At 44.6% G+C, this 11192-nt stretch overlaps 1 long non-coding RNA gene across 2 annotated transcripts in view; it reads left to right on the top strand.

Moving 5' to 3' along the window:
- The window catches only part of LOC128902498 (uncharacterized), a 34839-nt gene that overhangs the window by 2272 nt on the left and 21375 nt on the right, over positions 1-11192 (top strand). The window contains exon 3 of one of the 2 annotated variants that reach the window (XR_008463815.1): positions 332-4119. The exons of the other annotated variant lie outside the window; for it this stretch is intronic. This is a non-coding gene — a long non-coding RNA (uncharacterized LOC128902498). Of the gene's footprint in view, positions 1-331; positions 4120-11192 lie in introns of those variants that run through there. 2 annotated transcript variants of the gene reach the window in all.

Below are 11192 nucleotides of genomic sequence, written 5' to 3'. Positions count from 1 at the left end.
ATATTTACTGTTGTGTTTTTTTTTCCTCAAGTAATAAAAAGTCATTCATTTTTCCCCTGGCCCGACACCTGGTGGAGGTTCTCATGCTTTTTTTTTCTATGACTGAAGATGTTCGGCTGTGTTCTGCTAGTGGGTTAGGACTTTTTATGTTTTTGCACCATCTTGTGGTAGCCCTTCATACTTGCTTAGACCATAGAATCATAGAATCATTTCGGTTGGAAAAGACCTTTAAGATAGTCGAGTCCAACTGTAAAAAGAGAACTTGCAAGAGAAGCAGAGGTGTTTTAATTCCTCTCTGCTAATGCTTTTCCTTTTGCTCTCACATTTTCAGATGCAGTTGGTCTCATGCATATGCTTATTTGCACGTTTTTCCTCTTTTCAACAATCTGAAAGATAATCCCATCCTCCATGAGTGATAGCAACCACAGCTGCACGGTCTGCAGTTGCTGCAGGACGTGTGAAAGCCAGCAGCCAGGTGGGATGCAGCTTCCATTCATGGAAGTCAGGCGACAGCTCCTGTCCTTCCAGTTTTTGGGGTCATTCCTGCCATCCACCTCTCTGAGGCCAACTCCACAAAGACACAGAGCACAGCAGTTGCCTTTTCCGGGAAACTGAAGACCCAAATCTTGCTAGTTTAGTGGATATTCACGTGGATCTTTTTTGTATCTATGTAGATAAGGAAAGGGACCTTCCTACATGATTGGGATACGGTGCGTGTTCAGTTATTTTCTGATAAGTGTGATGTGTTTTGTATACCAGTTGCATTCACCCATTTCAGACTTGTTGGAGAAGGATAAAATACTTTGCTAAGCTGCTGTAAATCCTCATCTGCAGACCTTGTAGCCTGGACGCACCTCTCATCTCACTAGATTCCTGTCTTTTGCCGATCCATTTCTGGACACACAACTTGAGAATACCCACAGCCGCTGTCAGGATGTGGGATGAGCTCTGAGCATTTCCTGCGAGTAGGCTGCTAGGAGGATCACACCATTTGTGAGCTTGTGGGTCATCTTCTGAGACTTTGGGATTTGCCAATTTGTAGACAGTTACATGAGTCCTTACTGTGTGTCACACTGATCAGCAGACAGCTCTTTCCTGTTCCTGGTTTGCTGTCTGGAGGAAAAGGCATTGGATGGCAGTAGCCCTACTTAAGGCATTCTGGACATATTGAGAACAGCACCGATAAATCTAATTTTTATTGCAACAGAGAGACAGCTGCAATTTGGAGCAACTTCTGAGGGGTGTAGGTATGGTCAAGCCTTTTTGGATGTTTTTCTGAACACGCAGAATTGAGTCCACTGAAATTAGTAGGACATTTGGATACCCACGCAATGCAAAACCTCACAATCTTTGAAGCTCTCTAATTTCCATATATTGCTACGCTGTTGTTCTGAGTTAATTACAAAATATCCTGAGTAATCAGATGTGCTGATTTACATGAAAGTTGACCCAGTTTCCAAGACTAATTCCAAATTCCTGTTAAAGCTTGGCGAAAAGAAAGAAAAGGTCAATTTCATATTTGCTCTGTGCTATGTACATACACACACCCAAAGCATCTGAGCTGGGATCTGCTCTTCTTTGAAATAATGACCCTCCTTTTCCTAGTGCCCCTATCAGCAAACTTTCCTGGTTGTCTGGGGTTTTTTTTAGTATTTCATCCCTATTATCTCTTCTCTAAAACATGAGTCTCCTTCCTGCAGCCCTTCACCTCCGTGTTCTTTGGGTGAGGAGAATGAATCGGAAACAGCATTTCCTGTGTTACCTCCTGTTGGTTGTGGGCACAGCTATAAACTCCCAAATCACGAGATTTTGTTACGAATCTGGCAGTATTTGGTATGTCAGCTTAAAGTCTCAGATTCAGGAGAGGTAAGGAGCTCATCTCTAGCAGACACTTTTAGACCTGATGACTTCAGACAGGACCTTTGGGTTCACCAGAACAACTCAGAAATCAGCACACAAATGAAATGATCCATATCTTGGTCTCTTGTATTTTATATATATATATATGTATATTTATACAGAAATCTCCCATTAAGTCCACCTTTTGCCCACTTGTGCTTGCTGTCCTGCCCATCTCTCACCCACATGCCCATCAACCTGCCTGTGTCTCTAACTGGGAGCGATTCAGCTCGGGTGGGTGCCACTGCTCAGCCTCTGTCCCCGCTGGCCACCCACTTCCTTCTACCCGGGTTGTCCTCACTTTTCTGAGCCTGTTTCCCACCAGAACTGCCACCCACTGTCTCTTTGCTGCTCTTCTTTCTGGTCCCACACTGGCTTGTTTCCAGCCGCCCTTCTAGATCACCACACCATTATATATGGTTATATGTGATTTAAATCTGCAGCACTGAACAGGCTGACACGATTTGCTTAAGCATGTGTTATGAATAATAAACTGTAGATCGACCGTGCTGCAGAAGGATGTTGCCTATGCGTGTATTCGCGCATTTCCCACATCCTGCCAAAAGTCACACATACATTCAGTGGCTGCAGCTTTTTCTTTTTTTTTTTCAGTATTTCTGATAGTCCTCATAATTTGTATGTTTCGTGCCACCTTGTGGCGAACGGGATGAACTGCCTGAGCTGCCTTTTACCAGCCTTTTGCCCATGCATCCATGTAAACGTGACGTTCGTCGGTAAAGCCTCTGTGTCAAAATCAAAGATATTAAAAAAAAAAATTAATTCTGCTTTCATTCAAATGGCGAACATCCTATAAAGTGTAACTAAAAGAGGTATTTAGCAGTTATTTTCTGATGTTTAGTTAACTAAATATCAGTTAATTTTCATGAATTTTTATTTTTTTCAAATGTACTGTCATTTAGTTAAATATTAAAAGTTTTATAGATCCTGTAACAGGATTTTAAAAATTGAATGCAAAGATGATCAAGTTTCACATCTTAGATCAACAATAGGCAGTGAAGACTTAGTTTGTACGCACTTAGAGTGGTTATTATTTGTCAGGAGTCTCCAATAACCTTTCCCAGGCTTTGTACTTGTTAGCCTCCACATAGAAGTCCTCATAAATTAAAAAAAAAAATAATAAGTACAAATTTTTTTTTTTTTTTTTGGCTGACAAAAACCATGAAGGTGATGCTCTGCATATTATTGGAGTCAGTAGCTCCAAGGAAGTTGGCAACATTCCAGCCTCTATAAAGAGATAAAGATTAGACCTCACTTAACAAACCATTTCCTGAAACTGGCAAGCTCTCCCTTGTATGTCTTGGTTTTTTCTTTTTTTTCTTTTTTTTTTTTTTTGGCTTTTTGGTGGAAGGAGAAGAAAGAGGAGAGAAAAGTCTGTTAGCAAATTATGGAAAGAAAGAAAAAAATATCTTGGCCTGCTGGATAATACAGCTTGCATTGCTTGAGAATCTTCCCTGGTAACTGTTGAAAATTAGTACTGATTCATCTGAACTTTACTCTTCCAGTGTTGCTGACTGCATGGTGTCAGGATGCTCTGCAGAGCAGAACTTAGGTCACTAAGCCCCAAATCAATATTTTAAAAATTCTTGATAAGGTTTCACCCAGCCTTGGAGTTTTTTTCCTTTCTTTTTTTCTTATTTTTATTTTGAGGTTTATTGGGTGCCTAGATTTGTGCTTTTGTACATGCCCAGAGCTGTCCCAGCCTTGATGTGACTGAACAGTATGTTCATGCTGAAGACCACTCAAAATCCAGAGGTTATCAGTTATTCTGCTTCTTGGTGTGTACTTGATAAATCTGCACGGCTGGGTGTGATGCACAATGGTCTTAAGAACAGTCATTACGTTTTCTAAACACAAAGCCAGAAAAGCATGCAATGCTCTCCTGACTCATAAACTGATAAACTAGCCTTAATAGGAAGATGAAGATTCTTCTCCTGTCTCCTTAGAGACCATCCTGACATTATCTGTATTGGGATGGAGACAGTGTTTGCCCCTCCTTTTGAAGCCGTTTCATTGTGTGGCAGAGAATGGTCTAGACAAAGCGTCAAAGCAGATGTTATATGTTGTCTGGTGGTTAAGGTGTTCATATCGAAAGGAGAATCCTGGAAAAGAAAAGCATACTGCAGGATTGTTTCTGTATTTCATGCAGAGAATGAATTGCAAAATGTGAAATACTTTTAAAGCTTCTCTTAATGGACTCATTTCTGGTCATCCTTTGTTATACCTGATCCTCAATCCACCCACAAAAATAAGAGGAATAAAATTTCCCCTCCTCATACCTCTTAGTGAGGCTTCATTTGTGAAATATTGTCACACTGCGGTGTGGAACAGTGACATAGGCCATCATGTTATGATAACATGGGTCTAGGCACAGCAGCCCCAAGGAGCTGCTTCCAAGACTCCTGGATGCACAGGGGTATCTACCGACCTTCCTTTTGGTACCATCTGTGCTGGAATGGCTGTTCAGCTGTCAGTGCCGTGGTAGAGAGAAGAGAAAATTTTACTAAGTGGGCTTATCTGGGGTTTGGTTTTGTAATGGAGAATGCAGTCCTCAGTGATGTAAAGAAACTTGGAGTTTGTGGAACTGATTCCTGAATTTGAAGGAATTAGGAGCTAGGAGCAGCTTCCCCAGTCATATCCATGTCCTTGTATAATGGTGTTTATTAGTGAGAAAGAATGTGCACAACAAAGAGCTGTATTTCTGATTATTCTGTTTTCATAAGGTACATATGATAAGTAAGAAAAGTATTCAAATCAAACTTTGTGTTTGCAATTTCTAGTTAGGTGAGGGTTTTTTTTTACTTTACTTCTAAAGATTTGCTAAGTAATGATTTAAAGTAACTTGAGTTCTGAGGTGTATTTACTACAAGAAACAGAACTTGAGTTATGTATTAATCATGTTAAACTGAATGTTTGGAAGTTTTGGTTTGAGAAAACAATTGCTAGTGCTGCTAAACTGAGAAGACAGGCAGTTAAACAGACACCCTAATCTCTCTTGGAAACACGATCAAAGGACAAGCTTCCAGTTGCAGTTAGAAATATATAAACATATGCTTGAAATGCCTACCGGAGAGATGACGACGGACAGTCAAACAGGCCAGAGCTAGAACACGAAGTATAGTTTAGAAGGGACATGGTCATGTTCTGCACTGGATTGGGTTGTCCCTCTTGTCTCTCCCTGCTCCCCCTGAGGTATTTCCCCCTTCTTACCTTGCAGCCACTCCACCTGTAGGCTCCAGCCAATTCCTTCATCTTCTGCCAAAAGGGCTTGCACCGTGACAAAGCTGGGGAGCGTGCCTGAGCCAATCTGGGGCTGTTCAGGGCCATTCAGTATTTCATCAGGGCGCTCCCTCGTCTGAAAGCGTGCTGCATAGCTACTTGAGCTGCCGCTGCAGAGAGCAGGTGCTGGTTCAGCAGAGCTTGGACTCTAGGATTTGCCTCACACCCCACCACAAAGAAGACCTTGAGGTGCTGGAGCGTGTTCAGAAAAGGACAAGGGAGCTGGTGAGGGGTCTGGAGCACAAGTCTTGTGAGGGGCGGCTGAGGGAGCTGGGGGTGTTCAGCCTGGAGAAGAGGAGGCTGAGGGGAGACCTTCTTGCTCTCTACAGCTCCCTGAAAGGAGGGGGTAGCCAGGGGGGGTTGGTCTCTTCTCCCAAGGAACAGGCAATAGGACAAGAGGGAATGGCCTCAAGTTGCTCCAGGGGAGGTTTAGATTGGGTATTAGGAAAAAAATTTTCCACTGAAAGGGTTATAAAGCATTGGACCAGGCTGCCCAGGGAAGTGGTTGAGGCACCATCCCTGGAGGTATTTAAAAGACAGGTAGACGTAGAGCTTATTGATGTGGTTTAGTGATGGTTTTTGTCAGAGTTACATTGATGGTTGGACTCGATGATCTGAAAGGTCCCTTTCAACCTAGGCGATTCTATGATTCTATTTTATCCTTATATAGGCTCCCTGCTCCATTGAAACCATCTCTTTGTGGTCCACAACATAGCTGCAGAACCTCCATCAGTCTCGTGGTTACGTATAAAAAACATACAAGGACATATTCCTTGAAATGTGTGGGATAGCCGTTGTTCCTCAGTGTTGTTTTTTTTTAAATGAAAACTTCCTAGAAGGTCTTTGGCAAGGTGTGGCAGTGTGCTCTCCCACTTCCCCCCTCCCTGGCTCCTGCTCAAGCCATAGCTGTCAGTAGGAGTTGTAATGGGTTGCACCTGGACTTTGGGGGATAGATGGCAACATAGCCAAATGGTGTCTGGAATAGGGACCTAGACGTCTTGTTGCTACGCAAATATAACTATAGGTCAATTATCTTACCCTGTAAATAGTGGACAGCACAAGAGCCCATTGAGTTCTCCTTCACGGCAGCATGCTACATGACAGCATCTCCCCATGAGCAGGGACGCCTGCTCAAGGTTACTCCTCGAGGTTCAGAGATTCCTTGTCGCAACAGATTCTTGGTAATGCTTTAGCATGCTAAACTGTGAAACCTTAGCTAAGTGATATAAAGGATTGATTGTGCATTAATAATCCTTTAGACATAAACTGTTGACCAAGTCTGGGACCAGGCATACAGCTGCACCCAGACTCCTCTCTGAGAAGTTTAGAAGGCCAGGGGGTCCTTTCTGAAACCTTGACTCAACAGGAGCATCTCCCTGTCAGCTGTCTGACCCTGTCCTCTATGCAGTAAATAAACAAGTGGTCCTTGCCATCGAATCTTGTAAAACACTGTCACATTCACTATGTGTGAATGACAGTTAAATAACTGTTTTATATCAATAAATATTTCACTGCTTCTCTCCTACGAGTGAAGATAATCACTCCGTCAGTGGCACAAGGATAGGAGAAAAGGCAGGATTGTGAAATCCAAATGACCTAGAAGTGATTAAGCTGCGAAATAAAGAAGGCCACATAGTGGGAGCCCACAAGGCAAAACATGTTATGCAGCTTTTCTGATCAGGTTTGTCCATATGCTGCCAGAGAAAGCAGGACTTGGCTTCACGTTTGGGTTGTGGTGGTACTAAGGACCGTGCTCCACTGTTCTCTCATTAACACTGCTTTTGCATCTTCTCTTTCCGTGTTCATCTCTTCTTGTTAGCAGTTTGCAGAGAAATCTTGTGATAGATGTGGCTATACAAAGTCCCTGGGTGTGTTTTGTTTGTGCTTTTGTCACAGGATCTTTCCCAACATTCAGCAAAAACAGAAGGCAATTTTTTAGAATATTTGGACTGGAGCTTTGTAAGAAAACTAGGAACTTTTTTATTCCCCTTTTTGTTTTGGTCCATCAAAGGACACTCGTCAGCTTTGTGCTTTAAAATGGAAAGTTATATACTGTGATTTCATCTCCAGAAATAAGCTGTTACGCTTTTTGGTAAGCAAGGATTGTAAGAGAGGTAATATCTTTTATTAGACTAATTTACAGTCTGGAAAAAGAACAGACCAGCTTTCAGCACACCAGCTGTTCCTTAGCTGAGTTTCAGACCTTTAGCAAAGCAGTATTTTTAGAAAGAAAGTGACCCTGGGGCAAGCTGAGTTCTGTTTTAGGCCACCTATTTTACTTCAACTTTCTCAGCTAAACTAATAAGCACATCCAACCTGCCTTTATTAGAGAGATAAGCATTTCAGCAGCAAGAGTGATGGTTATCACTCTTGGGTAAGCAATGCTACTCTATTTCTGGCCCCTTAAGCGACATGGTAGCAATGCCTCTCTCCATTTTGCTGGCGAGTGCTGTCAAAAAGCAAAGACACCGACTCTTTGCATCCCTTTTTGTCTCAGCAGCTCTGCGGGGAGGGTTTCCAAGGCATGCTGAAATATACAGGGTGCTCAGCGCTGCAATTCCACTTCACACCCATGCCAAAACCGAAATGGAAGCGGGGTGATGGCTGTGAGTATGACAGCAGAACTGGGCTTTACTCTGGAACCTCAGGGCGTGAGGATGCTCAGGTAGAAAAGGACAGTGGAAGAGCATAGCGGTCTAGAAAGCATGGTTGTTTTAAGGATTTTTGGTAACTTCTAGTGTGAGTGGGTAAAGTGGTCACAGTGAAGTGCTTGTAAGCTGGGGAAGAGTACAGAGGAAATTACGGGAGAGGGAGCCATTGGCAGAAACGCTTCTCAGATGAGCAGGACGTATGTCTCACCATCAGCTCCTTGGTGCATCTTGTGTTCCACAGTGTGGGCCAAGTTTGAATGAAAGAAAGGAATTAGGCATTCAAAGTGCAGCTTAGGCAGAACTGTGATCTTGGGAAAATCCCTGCATGATTCCTGCCTGTCCTTTGAGAAGCTCTGTTTCAGAGGCACCTCGAAGTTTTATTAGAAAGGTTTGCATGGCTCGTTTTTTCCGGAGTTGAGCAACTTGGTCTTCCTCTTATTCCAGCTGATCAGGATCCAGAACCTGGACGTGTGTCGGCTACCAACCACAACCTGAAATAACCTATCATAATTACACCATGACGGCATTCTGGTCCTATGACAGGTGTGTCTGTGGGCACACGTGTGTCAAATTTCTTAGGCACAGTTTGGAAGGCAAGGCAACTCCTCTCCTCTGCTCCACTCATGGCAGATGACAGCACTGATTATGTCGTGTTTTCCTGCGGGAGGCAGCCCCCAGCACTGTGCTTTACGCTCGTTGGGGTTCAGGCATCACCCCTGAGTGATGTACAGTAGGGTCCCCAAAAGTGACTCTTGCAAACCCTATCTGAAAGTTTTGTATGTCTGCAGGCTGCTGTAGTTGACACTATTACTGCTGAGTTCCTCTCAGGTACTCTGGTTTTAAAAAACGGGGCTGGCCTTTATAGTTTTTTTTAATAGATCTTTTTTTGTTTGTTTGGGTTTTTTTGTTTGTTTGTTTGTGGTTGGTGTGTTGTTTTTTTCCATATAAAGGCCATATGAAAGCAGGAAGGCGTCTAGGTAGATAAGTAAAATGGTACCAAATGTAATTTGTGCAGGGAAATCCATATTCTCCCATTTGTGTGGCACAGTGGGTGTGCAACTTGTCTTTTCCTGCAACCTGACGTACTGGAAAATGCACTTTTTGTTTGTTTGTTTGTTTTTTTAACCTGTCTGGAAGTTTTCCTCTCTCCAGCCTGGGGATCCCAAGCAAGCAGATTCATTGCCCTGCCACTGCAACTCAATAGCTATGCAGCAACGACTCATCCGTGTCCGTGGCACAGTTTGTGGGCTAGCACAGATCCTGTCGATTCAGTGCAACATGGCTTATGAGCCTGCCGTGGTTTAGCCTCAGACGGCAACAAAGAACCACGTGTCGCTCGCTCGTGCCTTCCAAACACAGGAAGAATCGTAAGAAAAGGCAAGACTCTTGGGTTGAGACAAAGGCAGTTTAATAGAACAGCAAAGGGAACAGGCAAACAACAACAACAACAACACGGATAGGGGAATATACAAACGCGATTACGGAACCGCCGCTCCCCCTGCCGCTCGCCGGCCGGACCCGGGCCGCCCCAGCCCGCTTTTAAGCAGCAACTTCCTGCCCCCTCCCCCGGCAGCTCAGGGTGGGCGTGGCTCACATGGCATGGAATACCAGGAAAAGTTAACCCTATCCCCACCGGAACCAGGACATTATCCACCCCTTATTCCATACCATCTATGCCATGCCCAGCAGGTTCCAATGAATTGCCACCACTTTCCCCTGTTATATATATATATATACACACACATATAATACCCTTAGTTTATGGGTCATCCCTCCAAAGTGTCCGTTGAGTTCTTTTAATCCACGGCTTTGGGCTCCATCTGTTAGAACAGTCTCTCAGGGCAGGTGAGATGCTGGGTGGTGCTGGTCTGTTGCATGCTGTATTTTTCGGAGCTTGTGACTGGTGCACCTGGTGTGGCTCATGCACGCAGTCTGTAGGCTGAAGATGTAGATCTTGAGGAAACTGCTGGGCGCCGGCTGCTGAGATCAGTTCTTATCCCATCACCCCTGTGCCTTACTTGTAGTACAACTGATAGCAATGAGGACATACAGTGACAGTGTTACTTAGCAATTAACAGCACACAATCTGATTCATTGGCTATTCTCGCCCAAAATCAGATCTCCATGAGGTACACATCGGACTTCCCCATCCTTCCGCATCACCCACCAAGTGCACCCAGGTCCTTGGGCAAAAGCAATCCCACGGATGGGTTTGCCTTTGCCTGAGGCAGGACTAACCCAGACTGTCTTCCCTAGCATATTCTTCATGTGCACTACGGGGACTTTATCCCCTTCTACAGTACGTGGAAGTTTTGATTGGGCAGGGCCAGCCCGATTGTTAGATCCCCTGGTGTTAACTAGCCAGGTAGCTTTTGCTAAATGCGTATCCCAGTGTTTGAAAGTCCCACCACCCATTGCTCTCAGTGTAGTTTTTAACAGTCCATTGTATCGTTCTATCTTCCCAGAGGCTGGGGCGTGATAGGGGATGTGATACACCCACTCGATACCATGCTCTTTGGCCCAGGTGTCTATGAGGCTGTTTCGGAAATGAGTCCCATTGTCCGACTCAATTCTCTCTGGGGTACCATGTCGCCACAGGACTTGCTTTTCAAGGCCCAGGATAGTGTTCCGGGCAGTGGCATGGGGCACAGGGTATGTTTCCAGCCATCCAGTGGTTGCTTCCACCATTGTGAGCACATAGCGCTTGCCTTGACGGGTTTGTGGCAGCGTGATATAATCAATCTGCCAGGCCTCCCCATATTTGTATTTCAGCCATCGCCCTCCATACCAAAGAGGCTTCAAACGCTTGGCTTGTTTGATCGCAGCGCATGTCTCACATTCATGGATGACCTGTGCAATAGTGTCCATGGTCAAGTCCACCCCTCGGTCACAAGCCCATCTATATGTCGCATCTCTCCCTTGATGGCCTGAGGAGTCATGGGCCCACCGAGCTATGAATAGTTCACCCTTATGTTGCCAGTCCAGATCCACCTGAGCCACTTCAATCCTAGCGGCCCGATCCACCTGCTGGTTGTTCTGATGTTCCTCCGTGGCCTGATTCTTTGGTACGTGGGCATCTACATGGCATACTTTCACAACCAGATTCTCTATCCGGGCAGCAATATCTTGCCATAGGTCAGCAGCCCAGATGGGTTTGCCTCTGCGCTGCCAGTTGCCCTGCTTCCACTGCTGTAACCATCCCCACAGAGCATTTGCCACCATCCATGAGTCAGTGTAGAGATAAAGTACTGGCCATTTTTCTCGCTCAGCAATGTCCAAAGCCAGCTGAATAGCCTTCACCTCTGCAAACTGGCTCGATTCACCCTGTCCCTCACTGGCTTCTGC

The sequence above is a fragment of the Rissa tridactyla genome, chromosome Z (assembly GCF_028500815.1).
Source record: "Rissa tridactyla isolate bRisTri1 chromosome Z, bRisTri1.patW.cur.20221130, whole genome shotgun sequence".
In the NCBI taxonomy this organism is placed as follows: domain Eukaryota; kingdom Metazoa; phylum Chordata; class Aves; order Charadriiformes; family Laridae; genus Rissa; species Rissa tridactyla.
The sequence above is the reverse complement of the archived record's forward strand: the minus strand, read 5'-3'. Positions and strand labels throughout refer to the sequence as shown.